Source organism: Mastigoproctus giganteus, chromosome 8, assembly GCF_048544385.1.
Source record: "Mastigoproctus giganteus isolate SK-2022 chromosome 8, ASM4854438v1, whole genome shotgun sequence".
NCBI classification, from domain to species: Eukaryota; Metazoa; Arthropoda; class Arachnida; order Uropygi; family Thelyphonidae; genus Mastigoproctus; species Mastigoproctus giganteus.
The window spans coordinates 135376061-135398025 of NC_143582.1; the positions used below are offsets into that span (position 1 = coordinate 135376061).

Consider the following 21965-nt stretch of genomic DNA (forward strand, 5'->3'; position numbering starts at 1 on the left):
TTTGGTCCCCTCTGATTTGTGTGAGTGCGGGGCGGTGGAGATGGGTCTTCTTGTTGCCCTGTATTTTCCAAATTATGAGGATATTAGATCCAAGTTAGAAAGAAACACCTTTGTACTTTATGAGGATTCTCTTCCAGAGTTCTTTTTGGACAAAATTTTATATAAATTTTCAAATTTTATATAAAATGTTTTTAAAAGAAGAGCTAGAATTCTCTCTCTGTGAACGGCAAACCCCGCGAGGTAGGTTTGGGACGGTAAATGAACGCCTTGGACAGTGCAATATGCTGTTCATTGCTTTCAGGCTAAATTGCCGTAGCTCTTTGCTGTTCATGAGATGCACTTCATCGGTTTAAAATTCTCAGTTTTAGATGGATTTGGTTTTATGATGTATTACTTAATTTAATTTTAAAAAATTGTAAATATTTCATTTAACTGATTGAGTGAATATGTAAAATTGTATATAGTATTTTATGTTAATATTTATTAATTACTTTATTTTATATATATATTGGTTAACTTATTAACCTCGAGGTGAACAAAATTCTAAATTGGAAGTTATTAGCGCATATGGACTTTGGTCCTGGAGGCGCATTTTAGCAAAGTGCCTTAGATGAACAGGAGTCCGCATTCCCTCTGAATCGCAGGATCCCGAAAAACAAGTGGAATTCCAAAGTCGGCTTGCTGGCTGTAGTATTCATGGTGAGACAATGCCATCTTTTTGTTCGAAGTGTAGTTTCAAGACTGTCTCCCAGAATGAAATGCCAACCTCTCGCCACTGTCAGTTCTTATATCAACTTCAATATTTTGAAAATCTTTTATTGCAACCGGATAATTATTATTATTATATTAGGGTTACCCGTAATTCAATACATGAACCCGTATTTGTGTCTGTAAGTTGCATGTGTTCTCGGATCGATCTTCCTGTTTTGCTGGACGAAAAAACCTGCAACCGGATAATTAAAAAAAAAAATTCAAATTATAATTTTAGGGCCACCCGTAATCTCTTACATATACCCATATATGTATTACGACTGTAAATTGCATGTATTCTCTGGTCGATTTGCCTGTTTTGCTGGACGAAAAAACCCCCAGTTTCTAGGAAAAAAAACCTTGCTATCTTCACCTGAGACCGACAAACTCAGCCACGTACTGAAAAAAGTACCACGGGATTCGAACCCGGGCCTTTTTTAACCAGCGTGGAGAGGACGATGACGATACCACTGTGCTACACGGGCAGACCGCAACCGGATAATAATCGATCGACGTGTATATTTTTGTAATAGTATCAGAATTATCATATGTATCAGGAATAACACGAAGCAAAGGCGAATAAATGTCGCCGACTACAACCAGTATACGCGTTTTCTGATATCGATTGGATATTTGCCTTTCAATGTTACTTTAAGCAGTTACCAATGCTACCAATACTATCTTCTTCAAACTCTAAGCGTTGACCAAGACCGGGATGCACTTTGGGAAAATACAAACACACATCATGGGACACACTGATCGTAACTTTTTCGGCTGCTCCCCGTGCAAATAAACATCTGGTGGCTTTTTCGAGAGCACCAAACCGTTCTTCCACGGTTCGATATATCCCTGGGGAATGCTGACTACATTCTTTTAGTGATATGCTGCTTTCAGCTGTTTACGAATATAAAATTTCTTACCAAACGCAGTTTTCACAGGCGGCATAGGATGTAATAACAAACATGTGCGAGCAGTCTGCCATCCATCCATCGTCAGTCTTTCTCTTTTTGTCTTTATCGCGTAGCTTTTTTGTCAAGGAGTCTGTCTGCGCGGGTAGAACAGTGATATCATCACCATCCTCTCCACACCGGGTGGAAAAGGCCCGGGTTCGAATCCCGTTGATGATGCGAGGAACTTTAATGGGCTTTTTTTCACTCCGTGGCTGAGTTAGTCGGGCTCGGGCGTAGATAGCAAGGTTTCTCCCCAAAAACTGGGGTTTTTCGTCCAGCAAAACAGACAAATCGACCATAGTACACACGCAATTAACAGACATAAGACACACAGCACGGCAGATGAATTTAATTATTCGGGTGAGTAGATCCGGTTGGGGTTCTAACCGAGTACGGCTCTATGAATTTTGGCGTCAATTTTCGTGCGTGCTGCCGCCTCAGTCGTTTGTTTTGCCGTTTCGGTTTTGAGTGTGCTCCAGTGAGGTGAGCTGAGGTTTAGCTGTTGCGCCGAGGCTTAGTTGCGGAAAAATATATTTTAGTTCTTATTTCGCCCGCTAGATGGCACCACTTATTTTCGACATTAAATTAATGTTTTTTTTTTACTTTACCCAGGCTCGAACCCAAGTCATTGCTACTGATGGTCCTGTGCTTATCCCCACGGCTACCCTTTCAGTTATAAGAGTATGTGTAAATGTATCTGTTATAGTTAAGAGTGGTGTGAGTGTGACATAGGTAGTTGTATTTCGCCTTGTTCTGATTGGAGGGGGATACGAACCGATGTTCTAATTGGTCTGGGGGGTATAAACCGACTACGTCTGTGACTTTGCCTGTGATTTCTGGCCGGTTGATGCCGTAGAAGTCGTCTGTTTTTACCGCGTTGGTTTTCAAGCTACCGTGTTCACAATGAATTGTGGGTTCGTGCACGCACACACACACACGCAAGCACGGAGATTGCCACGACATCGTAACTACCAAGAAACTGTGTCGCCATCTAGCGTGTCATTCTGAAAGCTGAAATTAATGATTTTTATTTAAGATGTTTAAATATATATATTTTTTTCTCACATACTTCTTGAACGGAGATTGCCACGACATCGTAACTACCAATAAACTGTGGCGCCCTCTATTGAAGCATTCTGAAAGTTGAAATTAATGATTTTATTTAAGATGTTTAAATATATATATATATATTTTTTTTTTCCACATACTTGGGGACCACAACAGTTTGTGCACGGAGATTGCCATGACAATGGAAGACATAGAAAACGGTGTCGCCATCTCTGGAAGCATTCTGAAAGCTGAAATTAAAGATTTTATTTAAGATGTTTAAATATATATATATTTTTTTTTTCCCACATACTTGGGGACCACAACAGTTTGTGCACGGAGATTGCCATGACAATGGAAGACCTAGAAAACTGTGGCTCCATCTAGTGAATAATTCTGAAAGCTGAAAAATCTGAAATTAAGGAATTTATTTCATTTTATGTCCTTTTTTATGGTTAAATTTATATGTATATATTTTTACCCATAATTATTTATGATGTTTCCATTTTTTCTCTGCAAGTTGAATTTGTATTCTGATGTGTAGAGTCTTTCTAAACAGGAAAAAAAAAAAACCTGAAAAGTAAAATGTGTTTATATTTATTTACCATCTTCGTGAAGCACTGGCGCCATCTTCTGTTTCTGTCTGCAAGTTCGATTTTTTTTTTTTTTTTTTTTTTTTTTAATATATATATATTTGAAATCATTTTCTTTCCTAAAAAAGGTTATTGATTAATTGAAAATTAAAACTTATTTTCTTCTTTCTTTTTTTAATATATATTTGAAATCATTTTCTTTTCTAAAAGTAACTTCTCAATTTTAAAAAGGTTATTGATTAATGGAAAATTAAAACTTATTTTTCTACTTTCTAAGAAAAAAGACAGACAATATCTTTTTCAAATAGACATACTTTTATTTGTAAGTTTTACAGATGTAGTTACTAATCACAAAATCAACACTTACATATATACATTGCTTTGATCAGAACGGATACTTCGTATATTTCGTCGTGTAAGCAGTTTGAAGTTCTTCGATCATCGAAACTACAGCATTGTACAAAGCATAAGCGTTGAACTCAGTAACTACACCTTCTTTCGAACACTTAGCAATAAAAATTTTAACACTTGTAGATGGTTCAGCGTTTCTTACGTAATATGCATAGACGTCGTTAAACGAAACATCGATAGAACCAGTAAACACGTCGTTCTTTATACGTTCTCTAACACAATCAAGATGTTCCAATATAACTGACTGCATTAACAGAAATGCGGGTTTTACGTCTTCTAGACATTGAAGAAAAGAATCTATGTCTATGATTCTATTAGATATAGCTTCAAGTTCAGAAAGGTGGAGAGTCATTCGTCGTTCTCCTGATAGCGAGAATTGTTTCCAATAGAAATCACAAACACCACCATCTGTATTGATTCGGATCCCCGGTAGATGGATTTCATCTTTAGATCTAGCTCTTACGGAAAGCAAGATATCAGTCATTTTGCTTTTGAATTCTTCCCACTGGTTTCTCGATAGCATCATGTGCGTATTAGATGTCTCGATCGTAACATGTGGCTCGAATTCGTGACAATAAGCACGAACTGTGCTGCTGTGGCTTAGACGTCTGTAGAAAGTTACGTTTGGTCTTCTTATATCATCAAACATTTCGTGCTGTGACATTTTTGTGGGAAAACAGCAGTGGAAAAAAAAAATTACAACTGCACTGAGAAAGTTCCAAACTGCAAATGTGGTCTATTGGATTATAACATCAGATGCTTAGAATCTACTAGTCTTGTTATTGGCTCATAACATCTGATGCTTAGAATCTGCTAGCCTTGTTATTGGCTCATAAACTCATAACGTGCCAGGAGCAAGTAGGTACATGTTGTGAAGGAGACGTCTGTCCCAAGATAACTCATCTTCAAATGAGGCTGTTTGTGACATGTCGTACAAAGGAAAAAAAAAGATAACTCATCTTCAAATGTTGTTGTTGTTGTTTGTGACATGTCGTACAAAGGACATATAATCCCCCTTAACTAACGTTGGTATCGTTCCCAAAGACTTTGTTCAGTATGAAAAAAAAAAAAAAAAAAAGATAACTTATCTTCAAATGTGGGAGACATTGAGTCCGCTAGTTCACGAAAGCATTCCACAGGTATTTCCTTCAATGCAAGTTGCACAGATGTTCACAATTCTATAGCATTCCTGAGTGGATGGGAAAAAAAAAAGATAGCTCACTGTCAAATGTGTCTGTTTGTGACATGTCATACAACAAAAAGATAACTCGCCTTCAAATGTTGCTGTTGTTGTTTGTGACATGTCGTACAAAGGACATATAATCCCCCATAACTAACTAACGTTGGTATCGTCCCCAAAGCTTTTCTTCAAATTTGGTACGAAAAAAAAAGCAAAAAAAGATAACTTATCTTCAAATGTGGTTGTTTGGGAGACATTGAGTCCGCTAGTTCACGAAAGCATTCCCACAGGTATTTCCTTCAATGTCTTTTGCATTTCACCCTCATACCATAGTGATTTCCTATAGGTTGTGACTTTAACTCTCATACTGTAGTACTTTCCTATTGGTTGTGACTCTTGAATCTAAGCACTGATTGGTTGTCATCAAATGTCGTTTCAATCCACGAGTTTGCTTTAAAAGGGGGTCAATACGACCACATATCACACCTGCTTACAAGCTATCATTATGAGCATGGAAGAAGTTTTTCTAGCAATGGATGACGATTCATCATTCCTAAATGATGTTATGAAGATTGAAAAAGAATACGAGGAAACTGAAATGATGAAGGCGGAAATTGACTACTGTCAAAGCTTAGTGTACACTAGTGTGAGTATTTCTTTTTTCATTACTGAAAAATTTTTATTTGATTTTTTTAAAAAATAATGTTTATAGAATTATTGTTTAGTAACTGTGTTTTCTTTACGCTACTCTTTCAGCATGCCGAGTTCTTTAATAATAATAATACTACTACTACTACTACTACTACTACTACCACTGATAATGTTGAGGCTCGACCCGGATGCTCTAGTTTAGAAGGTGCTGGTAAAGATGAAACTGAGCTCGATAGTTCATCTTTACTGTCTGGATGTTTTAACGCCGAGGACGATGATGTAAGTATGTCTATAGATTTTTTTTTTTTTTTTTTCACGAAAACAAATCCCTAAATCTTATGCGACACTTTTTTTTTAAATTTTAGATGGAAGAAAGAGAAGCAGACTTCCAGAACAACAACAACTACCAGATACAGGATGGGGTAGTTCGTTTTTCGCTAAAATATCGGACCTTGTTTAAATCTTACGAGGTCCGGTTTAGAAACTTGGCAGATTTAGCAGACGGGGATCTGTTTTTTTCGAACTTTCGATGGATGCTAGAGGAAATAATCGCCAATTTAAACAGTCAAGGCGATTATTCCCACGTTAGATTGTGTTTAGATGCACCTAGCCTAAAAATCCCCATAAATTTACCTTTTATGCCCCTAACGGATCTAACGTTTGACCGTGTGATGCAGCTTTCATAGCAGTCGATCAATCAAATAGTGAATTTATGATAACGGACGACTTTAGTCTGGACGTAATTCTTATTAATATCACGAATAGGGGGGAGGGTGGTAATCGTTCTGAGAATATAAAAAAAAGGGCAGTGTTGAATTTGAATGATTTTAAAAAAAAAAAAAAGCTGTCATTCAAATCAACAATACCGATAGTTTATGCCTCGCCCGAGCTATTGCTGTCGGTATTTCTGCCCATCAGGACGATGCTAAAATATACAGACAGGTGCGAGAGGATAAATGTAGCATGCAAACTATCAGGGCTACAAATTTACACGGAATTGCAGGGGTTGCTTTAGAAAGTTGTGGCTTGAATGAAGTTGAACTGTTTCAGTGTGCGATTCCCGATTACCAACTTGTTGTAATTTCCGCTGAGTGCGGTTTTGAAGTTGCGTATCGGGGCCCCGCTGCTGATAAACAGATATTTCTACTCAGTCACGACAGACATTATGATCTTGTGCGATCTTTGAAAGCTCTGTTTGGCAGTGATTATTATTGTCCCCTCTGCCTTAAAGTCTTACCTACTCGCGAGAGACTAAACACACACAATTGCTCTTTCAAGTGCAATAGATGCAGAGCTGTCGCCGTTCATAATGAAGACAACCTTCTCCTGTGTAATTTGTGTAATCGATTTTTCCAAGGCGAAGCATGCATTAATGCTCACAGGGCAAACAAAACCTGCTCTGAAGTGCATCGCTGTAGCATTTGTATGTGCACTTTTCTTACCAATACAGCACACAAATGCATCCACCCCGACTTCTGTAGCCATTGTAAGACTGTGCACAAAACACAACATTGTTTTGTTAAAAAACCTGAGGACCCAAAACACGATGTTTCTGTTGTTTACTTTGACACAGAAACAGTCTTGCTGGATGGTGAACATGTGGCTGTGCTCTGCGTTGCTTCTTTTGGCAACCAAGAACGCGTTTACTGGGGCCGAAATTGCATGGCTGAGTTTTTGGATGAATTGTTAGGAGTCCGAGAGACCTTGAAACGAGGTAGTGATGGCCGAAAACTTTGACACACAGAGCCAAAATATAGGAATGTGCGAGTAATCGCCCACAACCTTCGCGGTTTTGACGGCTACTTTGTGCTTTCTTATATTTTTGCGAAACACATAGTTCCTCGCACTATCTATGATGGGTCGAAGATTTTGGGCATCTTTCTGTCATCGCTAAACATAGTCTTCTTGGACTCTTATTCCTATCTAGCAGTTCCACTCCGAAAACTGCCAGCTATGTTCGAGTGCCAGAGGTGCGTAAGGGCTTCTTCCCTCACGAATTCCACAAGATAGATACATTAGATTATGTGGGAGTTTTGCCCGACCAAAAATATTTTAAACCGGAATTCATGAGCGAAGAAACCCGTACGGAATTCGTGTTATGGTACCAAGAGAAGTCACGAGATACCTACAACCTGAAATGTGAACTTTTGGCCTATGCCTTAGAGGACGTGAGGGTATTGCGAGATTCCTGCAATAAGTTCCGTTCTCTCTTCATAGCAGTCTCGCAAGTTGATCCTTTCTGTCAGGACGTTACTATCGCCGGTGCTTGTAGCAGGATTTTGCCAGAAACTATTTAGAACCAAACACAATGGCTATCCTGCCACCTGGCGGCTACATAGGGAGTAACACACAGAGTAGGAAGGCGTTGGCTTGGCTTTCGTGGCTGGAACAACAGAACAACATTAAAATTCAACACGCTCGGTCACAGGGCGGGGAAGTTAGAGTAGGTCCTTTTTTTTTAGATGGGGTATGTGATAGAACCGCTTACGAATTCTATGGTTGTTACTATCACGGGTGCAAGAAGTGTTTTCGGTCTAGCACTATACAGACACAGAGATACAAACCTATGGGCGCCCTATATGCTGAAACCATGGACCGTGAGGCCTTCATTAGGGCTCAGGGATATGATGTGGTTTCCGTATGGGAATGCCAGTTTGACAACCAACAGAAAAACGACCCTGCCATGAAAGAATTTGTTGCAGCATTCATAATGCACGAATCGATTACCCCTCGTAGTGCTCTCAGAGGTGGTAGAGTTGACTGTTTTAAACTTTACCAAAAGGTGGCGGATAACGAGGAGATTCACTATGTGGATTTCTGTTCATTGTATCCGTGGGTTTGCAAGTACGGCGTATTTCCTCGCAGTCACCCTGAAGTCATTCTTAGCGACTTTGACTATAGTCACAATGCATACTTTGGTATAATCCATGCTAGGGTGACAGCGCCCGAAAAGGAGTTCTTACCCATCCTCCCAATAAGCTCCAATGGCAAGCTAGTGTTCCCACTATGCGGTGCTTGTGCCGAGCAGATGTCGCCCACTTGTAATCACGAGGATCGGAGCTTTTCGGGAATCTGGTGCATGCCTGAGCTTTACCTGGCTGTTGAGAGCGGTTATAAAATTGATAACATCTACGAAGTTTGGCATTTCAAAGAGAGCCATAAGTCGTTATTTGGTGGCTACATAGACACCTTCTTGAAAATCAAACAGGAGGCGTCGGGCTGGCCCGAAGGGGTTGAACCCGATGCATACATTTCCGATTTTAAAAGTAGGGAAGGTATCTCTATGGACAGGCACGAAATAAAGGCGAACCCCGCTAAGCGCGCACTTGCAAAATTATGTCTCAATAGTCTCTGGGGATGGCTCGCAATGAGAACTAATAGGGTGAGCACTGCAGTATGTAACACTTACGAAAGCGTTGTAAAGCTTTTCATGGATGACACAAAAATCATCCACGACGCCATGTTAGTGTCGGAAGAAATAATGCAAGTTGCATTTGCCCCGATTGACGGAACGGAAGAACCACACCGTCGGGGCAATGCAGTCATTGGCTCTTTCGTCACTTCCTATGGCCGAATAAAGCTCTACAAAGCTATGGCCCCCCCCTACGCCAATCTCTTTTATATTGCGATACTGACTCGATAGTGTTCATCCAAAAACCGGGCGACGAACGTCCACCCATCGGTCACTCGCTGGGTCAGCTCACAGACGAATTGTCTGGGGACCACATTGTCGAGTTTGCCTCGACCAGTCCCAAATCTTACTCCTTCCGCACCCAAGGGGGTAAAACAGTGACCAAATGCAAGGGTGTGACTCTTAATGCCAAAAACGCGAAGCTAATCAACATGGACGTTATGACTGCTGCTGCAAAAGGCCAACATGTTGATGTTTCTGTCGAGGTACCGTTTTCTGTCCGGAGAGACAAACGTACTTCTCGTCTCCTTGAGTCCTCAGTAACAAAAAGGTTTGGATTTACTTTCGCTAAACGTGTGGTAGGAGACGACACACGCACTTACCCTTATGGATATTTCCAAGACACATAGCGAAAGCTAACCACCTAATCATCATACTTTCAACATTAGAAAAAAAACCCAGTGAAATCCCCATGTTTTTGACACTAAGCAGTTTTTCAATGGCTACCTCTGGTGACGTCTCCTTTTTTTTCAGGGTGTCGGCGAAGTCGATCGGGCACGTACTTCCCCATCCTATTCCCATCGACGTCACATTCATGACGGCACTCGGATGGGAATCGCAGAGCGCCGGAGTGTGGGGGGATCGTGGCACCCCTCCCACCCATCACGTTGTGATGGGTGCGCGCACGGGGGGATCGCGGCACCCCTCCCACCGTCACGAAGTGACGGGCGCGCTTAGATGAAGGGGAACACCTTTTTTCATAACTCACAGTTTTTTTTTTTTTTTTAAAAAAGGGGACAATGTTTCGTTTTTTCTGGAGACATCACCTTCTGTCTTTTACCGTTACTAGTCCTGCCTCTCGCATCGGCGTGCGAACACACATAAATACATGGTCCAGACTCGCGCGCGATCATTTACATAATGTTTCATCATCCCTTCACAGCGATAGTCTCGGGAGCGACACAGAGCGGCAAGACAACCTTTGTGTTGTCACTGTTAGAAAATAGTGAACATTTAATTTCGCCACCACCTCAAAGAATCGTCTATTGCTATTCAGAACTTCAAGATAAGTTTCAGTGTTACCCGCAAATCGAGTTCGTGGATGGTTTAAACATCCCCGAATTCGATCCAAAAGTAGACAATTTACTTGTTTTAGATGATCTCATCAGCCAAGTAAAAGATAGTATTGTTGTGTCAGAGATATTTATTAAAGGATCGCATCACAGAAATCTGAGTGTAATATTATTAACGCAAAATTTGTTCTCCCAAGGCACACAGTTCCGTACTATTAGCTTGAATTCACACTACTTGATTGTTTTTAAAAACCCTCGCGATTCGCGACAAATCTCACATCTAGCTAGCCAAGTGTTTCCCGGAAGGACACGCGTTTTAGTCGACATATATAAAGATGCCACACGCGATCCGCATTCATATTTGCTGTTTGATTTTCGTCAGGAAACTGCAGATATACTAAGGCTGCGCTCACACGTATTGCCAAGCGAAGGATCTACTATAATCTATGTACCCTCATGGCTAAGCGTCTAAAAAACAATGCTAATTTCATAAAGTATCTGGCGGAAGCTCGACCAAAACAAGCATCCACTCTGCTAAAGAGCTCAGATCCCACACAAATAAATTCGCTCTGTGAAATCTGCAAAAATATAATCAAAGGCTGTATTCCTTTGCCAGACAGAGTGAAAAACAAGTTACAGCGCAAAAAACGTCTGCTCAGAACACTAGCAGATAAAAAAGTGGCATTTAAAACCAGGCGGAAGTTAATAATTCAACAAGGAGGTGCTCTGTTCCCATTATTGGCCAGCATCGTAGCTCCACTAATTGCAAGTTTGATTCGAAGATGAACGAGTCTTTCCACAAATTCTTACTTGTAGCTGCACCGCCAGAACAAAAACAGATGCTCTCTTTAGACGAGCAAATGTCTGAAATCTTAAAAAGGCAGGCTTTACCGCCAGAGTCAAAAGTTAAAATGTACCTTCAGATACTGCAAACATATTTAGGTCTGAAAAATAATGCCGCAAAACAGCCGTCTCCGACGGCATCGAATGACATCGAGGGTACCGTATCAACAGCCGCCGCCGCTGCCGTCTCACTACCCACAATTCCAGACTCTGAAGCGCAGCGACAACAACAGCCCGAGGGCGGAGTGAAAAAAAAATCCCGTAAGCATGTCAAACGCCGATATACTGCTCTGATATCCCCGCGTCGTTTGAGAAGAAAGCACACTTGGATATCGTTATGGTAAGTTTTTTTCAATAAAACAGACACTTTTTAAAATAAATAAAATTTTATTTTGCAAGTAAGTGTTGAAGTACATGTAATGTGGCTCTAACATCATTTGCCCACAAATCTTTACAATAATATTTGTTTACAATCTTTGACATAGAAATATTTCTACACCTATGTGTTAGGAAAAAAATACAGTGTAGTCCACAAGCTATAGATTCTGGATGTTGAATCACCACTTTGTTATAAGTCCATTTCTTGCTGTTTTGGTTAAGGAACTCTGCAATGTCCTGTGTCGGCGGTCTTGCAAAGCTGTCGAAATATTGACTGCTGTTTTTTCCCAGGAAAATGCAAATCCAATGAGTACCTGGCATATACGAAAAGTCCGTATTGATGACTAATAATGCTGGTTTTCTCTGTATTCTTGACGGTAACTCGTCCCTGGCACAGACACCGATCAGATGTTTTCTCGATTCACTGTCTGCTTCTAAAACCTTTAATATATCTCTAGTGTTCATAATTTACGATTATTGAACGGTCTTTAGTCACAGAAAGAATGTTTTCGAATTCGGCATACAAGATCACTGTTACGTTTTCGGGTAGAGGTTCTGCGAATTTCAGTTCGAGCCGAACTCCACCTCGTCGTAAAGAACTAATATGTGCGCCCACCGCATTGCTGTCTGGAGTTAGATCAAAAGCATAAAGCACGTTCCTTCAGTATAATCCAAGAGCGATATGTCGTTTCCACAGTCGGAATTCCACTTGTTTAGCGATGTAAAAAGCGATAGGTAGGACCGGGTATAAAGTCCATTCTTATAATCGGGTGTTAGCGGAATGGAAGGGTACTGCACACCATCAGCAGTCAGAAGTAAATAACACAGGTTGTAGTGACCAAAATTGAATGGGTTGGTTTTGAGGGAGCTGTTGAAACTATCACTGGACACAATACCGACTATTAAACGAGCGGGGATCTGGCCTAGATATATATTGTCTCTAGTAGAGTCTGACATGCCTTTTGGAATTGAATAGTAACTTACATCAACTCTGTTAACGGGATATACAAGGGGATGTTTTTCAAGAACACTCATGTGCGCTAACTGTATGCTGGGGTTAAGTTTAACTTTACGCACAAAAAGACACGCCTCGCGTACGTGAATCTTCGCAGTATTGTCGAGAGACAACAGACAGAACTCGGGTGAACTGTGAACCATTCTAAGACGGATCGATACGCTGTTAATAATATATTTGGCTTGATGGCACAAATCTAGTCTGAGACGACCCAAAAGTTCCACAGTTTTGGTTTTCGAAAAAAACTTCATACGTTGATTCATACCGCTGTCGGCCTGAGAAAACATTTGCGAAACATCGGATACATTGTCTTTTACAAACAGCTCTGTAGTGAGTTGGGATTTTTTTGCTCCTCTGTCAAAATTCAAAAGTGTTTCTAAATAAGCTCTATACGGATATGTGTCGCTGCTTGGATTAATTAATTTGTCTTGAACGAAAAGATCCACATGTTTAAACATGGAGTGAAAAAAGTTGTTGACAACGCCGACACTCAATGTTAGTTCTTTTCCATCGCTTTGAGTTAACTGTACTTTGAGTCGCAAATAAGTTTTTCCCAGGTCCAGATATTCTTCAGATGTTCCCGGTATGGAAAATTCTATTGGCCCCGGCGTGTCCACGGATGCTAAAGGCAAGAAAGTAACGTATGAAGATCATTCGATGCATAGATTAGTAGCAGGCTGTGCAAACAGGTCTAATTCTGACATCATAACCTCGCCCATCATTAAAAGATGTCCTGATATATTTTTTTTTTCGAAGCTTGCCTCCACTCTGACTACGGACTTTTTGCTTAATGGCCTGTCCTACTTCAGAAGCTCGATTTATAAATGATCGTTTCACGGGTGCCCCCGAAATGACATCATCGATCATATTACGACCTGCCGACAACACTTGGCGACCTATGAACTTGGCAGCGGGTTTCAAAAGTGGAGAAAGAAATGTAAATGCTGATCGGAATATACTGCCTAAACCCTGGCCCCTCTGGATCGCTGCTCCTGCAAAGTAGGGATTTCCCCCCGCCTGCACTTTGTAGTATTCAACGTACGCGTTCATTGGGGCCGAAAATGCAACTTAATTAGAGTTTTACCACCTCTGAATGGAAATAACTGACCGGTGTCTGTGCGAATTTGAATAGAAACGGATTGAATGCTTGAGAGAAGCACAGGGTAATAATCCAAATGTAAGAATTCACCACTGCTTCCGAACGGTACTACTCGCAACAGAGGCGCTCTAGTATCGCCTACAAACTGGTCCTCAATCAAGGCACTATAAACGAAATAAGACCCGACCCCTCTATTTATATCACCCGGAAATTTTTATCTCACCGTTCCTTCGAAACCATTGGGCATACGTTCAAAACCGAGTAAATCGCCGAGTCCAGTCTCAGGGAAGCGAAGACGCACACTGCTTTCTATTTCGAAAGAAACAAAACCATGCGCATTAACAGAACCTTTAATTCCAGGGGCTATAAAAGTCATAACCTTTAGAATTTCGGAGACGCTATTGTAACGACCATAAGGAATTTTATGCTCGCGAACATCACGAGTCGGCGGTTGTACGAACACAAGCTTCCTGTCAACAGACTCACTGTCAGTTTTTATTGATGGTATCACTATTTTACCTTTAGCTATCCACTTTCCGATGTGCTCTCCTTTGAAATTTCTATATTTGTCAACAATATCACCCCTCACTGCTACCTTGTGGGCTAGTCCTAGAATTCGAGCTGTTCGTAAAGGCATACGCAACTCACAACCATTTTTAACACGAATTGTGAATCTCTCTTTGAATTCTGTCTCTTCTACTTTAAACTCTAAATTGGCATTAAGACCATACATATGCTCAATCAATTTAGTCGAATTTTCGTACTCGTCGTGCAACATGTAAACCTCGGGGTTCCTAATTGTCGGTTCTTTCTGTAGAATTGCAAACTCGGCCCAACCTTCGGAAATATTGTCCCAGGACTTAGGTACGTGTATTTCTGCAAGTGCTACCTCCCACTTGCCTTTCAGCGATATAGTGTCGGGTAAGACGATGGTAAAATTAGATTGCGTATTCTGGGGATGGAAAGCCATACAAGCATTACTAGGTAGGGTTAGGAAGAACATCTTTAGCCGAAACCCAACTGTTGTAGGAAGCTGGATATCCTAACCACTTAACACGGAATTGACGTTCTCCACCCACACGTCGCTCCTTAAGTACTTTTTCAATAAGATACACGTCGATTGGTAACGAGTCGTGAATATTAACAAGCTGAAGCTGTTGTTCGTAAAAGGTACCTTCGATCGTATCGCCTGTTTTGTCTTGTACTCTGTACACAACTGGTTTTCTTCGTTTCAATACTTGAGATATAGTAAAAATCTCACGCGTCCAATTGCCCCAGAATCCTTTGCGGAATAGATGTGAACCTGTACTTAGAACGACACGATCCCCCAGTTTAAATTTAGGAATCTGTTCTTTGGTTTTTTTCAAGTACAATTTCCTGTAGACGTCTTCTTCATTATGCAAAGTGACATCGGCAGGTGGCATTCATATGGCTCGATGTGGGGTTCGATTATAAGTAGCTACAATGTCAGGAAGAACATGCACATATTTCTTACTCTCAGAATAAGTTATCCATTTAAATATTTTTTCTTTTAGAGTTCGAATAAAACGTTCAGCGATTGCAGCCTTTTTCTCCGATCTAGTAGTATAAAAATGAATGTTGAGAGATTTAAATAGGGCCTTCACATCTTTGTTTATAAACTCTCTGCCTCTGTCGCTGTTAAGACTGAATGGCGTTTCTTGCTTGAAAATTGATTTGAATGCTTTTACCATCTGCTTCGATGTTTTATTTCTAAGTGTTCTCACCCAGGCGTATCTAGAAAAAGCGTCTATACAGACGAGTAAATAACGCACTCCGCCATTAGCATCAGACAGATTGGAAACCTCTGCTAAGTCACACTGAAACGTATGGTGTAGTCCAGGAACTATTATTTGGTTTCTAGGAAAATTAACTCTTTGAGGTTTGTGTCTGACATAAGCAGGCTGAGATGACAAATACTCTTTCACGATACGCCGGGGTAATTTTGTATGCTTTTGTAATGCATTAATACCACTAAAACTCCCAACGACGCGCGGATCGTTGTAATCTTCTAACATTTCTTTTTTTTTTCCAGACGGACTTCTACGAAAACCAGGAACACTTGTGGCGCGACCCATGTTTCTTTGCATCTTATATGGATGCTTTGGATGCTAATACTTAAAGATGGGGTAAAACTAACGATGACCCCACTAAGTTGTAATTTTTATTTTTTATTATTTATCAATAAAACATATCTATTTGAAAAAATATTGTCTGTCTTTTTTTCTTAGAAAGTAGAAAATAAGTTTCCATTAATCAATAACCTTTTAGGAAAGAAAATGATTTCAAATATATATATTAAAAAAAATCAAACTTGCAGACAGAAACAGAAGATGGCGCCAGTGCTTCACAAAGACGGTAAATAAATATAAACACATTTTACTTTTCAGGTTTTTTTTTTCCTGTTTAGAAAGACTCTACACATCAGAATACAAATTCAACTTGCAGAGAAAAAAACGGAAACATCATAAATAATTATGGGTAAAAATATATACATATAAATTTAACCATAAAAAGGATATAAAATGAAATAAATTCCTTAATTTCAGATTTTTCAGCTTTCAGAATTATTCACTAGATGGAGCCAAAGTTTCTTTTTTTTTTTGGTAAATATCAAAAGCAACTTAAGTTTTTTTTTTCCCATAGATGGTAAACAGTAGAATACAAATTCCAGAGGAACCATCACAAATAGTTATGGGTAAAAAATATATACATATAAATTTAACCATAAAAAAAGGACATAAAATGAAATAAATTCCTTAATTTCAGATTTTTCAGCTTTCAGAATTATTCACTAGATGGAGCCACAGTTTCTTGGTTGCATGTGTTGGGAAAAAAAAACTAAGCATCAAAGCAACTTAAATAAAATCTTTAATTTCACCTTTCAGAATGACTCAACAGATGACAACACCGTCTTAAATAAAATCTTTAATTTTCACCTTTCAGAACGACTCGATAGAGGGCGACACATATTGCAAAGCTACGGAAATATATTTATAAAAAACGTCAAAGTCATGGCTATCTAGGAAAAAATACATTTAAACACCTTACATAAAATAAAATCTTTAATTTTCAGCTTTCAGAATAACTCGGTAGATGGCGACTCAGTTTCTGGGTCTTCCGATGTCGGTGCAATCTCCATGCTCGAAGTTTTGTGGCCCCCCCAAGTACCCGTATGTGAGAAAAAAAAAATATATATCCTTAAATAAAATCTTTAATTTTCAGCTTTCAGAATGCTTCAATAGATGCCGCCACAGTTTCTTGGTAGTTACGATGTCGTGGCAATCTCCGTTCAAGAAGTATGTATGGAGCCAAAATTTCTTGGTTGTCTCCGTGTTTTTTTTTTTTTTTTTGGTAAATATCAAAAGCAGCTTAAGTTCAGCTTTCAGAATTATTCACTAGATGGAGCCACAGTTTTCTAGGTCTTCCATTGTCATGGCAATCTCCGTGCACAAACTGTTGTGGTCCCCAAGTATGTGGGAAAAAAATATATATATATTTAAACATCTTAAATAAAATCTTTAATTTCAGCTTTCAGAATGCTTCCAGAGATGGCGACACCGTTTTCTATGTCTTCCATTGTCATGGCAATCTCCGTGCACAAACTGTTGTGGTCCCCAAGTATGTGGGAAAAAAAAATATATATATTTAAACATCTTAAATAAAATCATTAATTTCAACTTTCAGAATGCTTCAATAGAGGGCGCCACAGTTTCTTGGTAGTTACGATGTCGTGGCAATCTCCGTTCAAGAAGTATGTGAGAAAAAAATATATATATTTAAACATCTTAAATAAAAATCATTAATTTCAGCTTTCAGAATGACACGCTAGATGGCGACACAGTTTCTTGGTAGTTACGATGTCGTGGCAATCTCCGTGCTTGCGTGTGTGTGTGTGTGTGTGTGTGTGTGCGTGCACGAACCCACAATTCATTGCGAACACGGTAGCTTGAAAACCAACGCGGTAAAAACAGACGACTTCTACGGCATCAACCGGCCAGAAATCACAGGCAAAGTCACAGACGTAGTCGGTTTATACCCCCCAGACCAATCAGAACATCGGTTCGTATCCCCGTCCAATCAGAACAAGGCGAAATACAACTTCCTATGTCACACTCACACCACTCTTAACTATAACAGATACGTTTACACACATTCTTATAACTGAAAGGGTAGCCGTGGGGATAAGCACTGGACCATCAGTAGCAATGACTTGGGTTTGAGCCTGGGTAAAGTAAAAAAAAAATTTTAATTTAATGTCGAAAATAAGTGGCGCCATCTAGCTGGCGAAATAAGAACTAAAATATATTTTTCCGCAACTAAGCCTCGGCGCAACAGCCAAACCTAAACCTTGGCTCGCCTCACCGGAGCACGTCAAAACCGAAATGGCAAAACAAACGACCGAGGCGGCAGCACGCACGAAAATTGACGCCAAAATTCATAGAGCCGTACTCGGCTAGAACCCCAACCGGATCTACTCGGGTGGCCTAAAAATAATAGTTTGGTTTTTTTTTTTTTTTTTCGTCAAGGAGGTTTAACAGCCATCTTGGACATGAGCTATCTATTTTACTGTGTCATCTCCTCGGTCTATCTCTTCACTGTCGAATGAAAGTATAATGCCCGAATTCACATGACTTTCATTAAATAATATTGACTGGTAGATTTTTAAATGCTCCATAGAAATTGATTTTCTGCTTCTGTTTTTTCTCGCCTTGATACCATATCTGCTGCTGCATCTTATGTTCAGAAAACCCTGATAACAGCGTCGTATAAATCAGCCAGAAAGAAGTGTGTTAATGTGAAGATTTGCTCTTGGTGGTCTTTGGACTTGCCTGTTCTTAGGATACAAGTTCACCAGGCGCGTAGGACTTACCAGAGACGTAACTATTTATTAGGGTCACCCAGAATGTTAATTCAACTATCCATGCGTATTGTGTCTGTATATTGCGTGAGTTCTCTGGTCGATTTGCCTGTTTTTCTGGACGAAAAATCCGTTTTTGGGGAAAAAAACCATGCTATCTACGCCTGAGATCGACTAACCAGACGCAGTGTGAAAAAAAACCCATTACAGTTCCTCGTGTCATCGACGGGATTTGAACCCGGGGTAAAGACCACACCTTATATTTTATAGGAATAAAGGGTAAGGACCAGACCTTATATTTTATCGGAATTTATTTACTAATTGTCTATCATTTAATATTTACACCCAATAGCGAATGTGTGTGAAAAGAAAAAAAAATATTTTCTACTTTTTAGTGTACGATAATTGAAATGTAAGGTATATTTTTGAAAAACTTGCTTTTTATATTATTTTTTATTTTTTTCTTTTTTCTTTTTTTTTTTTTTGCCAGTGCAGCAGTAAAAGCCTGTGAGTTTCTTGCACTATATGGCGAATACTATTACTAATCATCTGGAATTACAGCAGTGTTGAAATTAAACTGCCATTTATCAGGCCCATCTGACAGTAATTAAGTTAGGTAGCAACATAGTTTGATTATACTGTCATTGCTCACCCTGCCAACAGTGGCGCGTGATACCTTCATTGGGCCCAAGGCAAAATGGAATTTGGGGCCCTATCTATACTTTCATGGGGGCCCAAGACAAAATGGAATTTGGGGGACCATCTAAACAAAAACTAATAAAGAACATTTTCAAATTCATTTTATTGTGAAAACAGAACAAACAAATTATATGACATAAGAGCTAAATATAAAATTCCATCAAAATTGGTAAAGCCATTTTTGAAAAATAAACTTAATTTTCAAATTAATCTTCAAGTAGAGTTCATTGACTTCGGCAGGTAGAAAGGTCAGTTTCCGATAAAAATCACTTAAAAATATTAGTGAAAAACAGCAATGAGATTTTGAAACAGTGATTTTGGGTCCGCTTCTGACCGGGGCCCTAGGCAGATGTCTTTTTTGCCTATAGGATAACGCGCCACTGCCTGCCAACCTTTGACATAAGGTATGACAAAGGTTGGCAGGCAATGGCACGCCAACCTTTGTCAGACTTAAGACATAAGGCCATATTGATCCGTGTATATTGTCTGTAAATTGCATGTTCCGAAGTCGGTTTGCTGGACGATAAACCCGAGTTTTCTGGGGGGAAAACCCTCACCTGAGACCGACTAACTCAGCTACGTTGTAAAGTAAACCCATAAAAATTCCTCCCGTCATCGACGGGATTCGATCTCAGGTCTTTTCCACCCTGTGTAGGGAGAACGACGATCTTACCAACTGTGCTACACACGACAGCCTCTTTTAGTTATGGCTACGGGTATAACAGGAATGGAGCATAAACATCATGACGGCTTCATGATATATTGACTGAATAACCAGGATGGACGAGGTTGAGTGAATCTAACCACCACACTCTAACTTAAAAACCACTGGAACCTCAAACCATGCACATGCCCTATGTATGGTCTGAGGATGAGTTCCGGCATGGTTCCGAAAAGTTACCTTAATGTATAGTGATTTAGTTAATAGCGAAATAAACTATCTTAATATTCACATGGTATAAGAGTGGTCATTAGAGAAATCTAGATTCCACTGAAAACAACCACGTAACGTCCTTCTACAACTATACTAAAAACCACTGTTCTGCGTTCTAGGTATACAATGTCATTATCGATGTGGTTTTTTCAGAATTTCTGTAACCATAATGAATTCTTACAAAACCACATTGGTGGAGACATTGTATACCTACGAACAGAGAACAGTGATTTAAAAAGAACAGTAGTTTAATGAGAACTTAGCACTTTCATTTTGGGTTGCGCAAATTTTGAACACTTTGTATAAATCAAAAAGTTAATCTTTATTAAACTGACACAGAAATTACTACTAGGTACGATTCAGTTAGAATAAACAATAAGTTTTCAAAAAAGTTAAAACATTATATTACTCTTAAAAACATAACACCTATGACTCCATCATGTGATTGGCCATAACTCTGTTTCTTATCACGAAACAGATATCACATTAATTTTACAATTCTAAGAATTACTCTTGATAAGAAATGCATTCATTAAAGTAATATACAAAAATCAGCACAAACCGTGATTACTTTTCCTGAGACTTTCAGCTTCCTTCTTTAAAGAGTGGAAAATTATATCATGATTTTTTCTTACGAAAATTATATCTCTTTCCAGTTGCTTAATTTTAAGCAAAGGATCGATTTTACTTTCGGTTTTATTAGATGCATTATGAAGAACCATATGTTACTGGTCCTTCTAAGATCTGAAAAGTAAGTCAGAACTCTGAAAGAGAAAACAGACAATGTATAGTTGCAGAAATTACTCTGAAACTATTTTATAAAAATGACATTGTATAGTTTACCTTTACTATTTCATAGAATGTCTGCTTTTGTAGCCTTTTCTTTAGAAATCTGAAATTTTTTTTGGGTGGGGATGGGAAAGAGTAATTTTTAAATGATTAGGTTACATTGACTGAACAGAAGGGTATAAGAAACGTAAGAGCTAACTGATAAGAGCTATAAGAAACGTAAGAGCTAACTGAAAGGGTCTCTTTCTTTATTCAGCCTAAGTTCTCTTAGGCTGTGTTCACATACAGCAGGGGTCGGCAACCTTTTTTGAGTGAAGAGCCATTTTTGATCTAATTAAAAAAAAAAAGAAAAAGAGAATCCGAAGAGCTGCACCTCAGCTCAAGCTGGGAAGAGAGGGAGTTTAAGAAATGGAATAGAGTGGGAAGGTGTTTTATTAAAAAATTATACAGTATGTATTTTGAAATGTTATTTATTAATACTGAAAAAACGCAACAAACATCCAATTAGGTACGAATTAATGTGACTTTTGCTTCTGAACTTCTCGGGCGAATCTCTCAACATCAGATGAGTGTGCCGTAATTTTCATCTTTAAACATGCTGAGAGACTCGAACTGTTCAGACGGTTTCTTGATTTATTTTTAATGTAGTTCATGTTCGAAATATTTGCCCGCAGAAATTCGTCGAACCAAAAACCGAGAGAAGTCCAAACGCAAATATTTTCAAATTTATGTACGTGTCCGGTAAGCATCGGAGCATCGAACACAATGCTCCAAGCATAGAACACAATGCTCCAAGCATAGAACACAATTTGGTCTTGCTTTTTAACTCATCTATCGCAGTTTATTTGTATAGACGGCAAAACGCTGAAAGGGCAGTCTTTTGCCTCTCCAAATCCTCAATTTGAATTTTAAGGCATTTTAGTCTTGCACTCCACATGTCCTTGATTTTTAAGTCCTCTAACTCCATTTCGAATTGTGCTTCATGTGGGCTAAAAGTTAAAGAGCTGCAGGTTGCCGACCCCTGACCATACAGGGTAGCGCTT

At 39.2% G+C, this 21965-nt stretch overlaps 1 long non-coding RNA gene across 1 annotated transcript in view; it reads right to left on the bottom strand.

The window, feature by feature from the left end:
* Positions 1-20808, bottom strand: part of LOC150081836 (uncharacterized) — a 146789-nt gene extending 125981 nt beyond the window's left edge. Inside the window, exon 1 of the long non-coding RNA XR_016547256.1 lies at positions 20696-20808. This is a non-coding gene — a long non-coding RNA (uncharacterized LOC150081836). The remainder of the gene's footprint in view (positions 1-20695) is intronic.
* Between the last annotated feature and the right edge of the window lie 1157 nt (positions 20809-21965).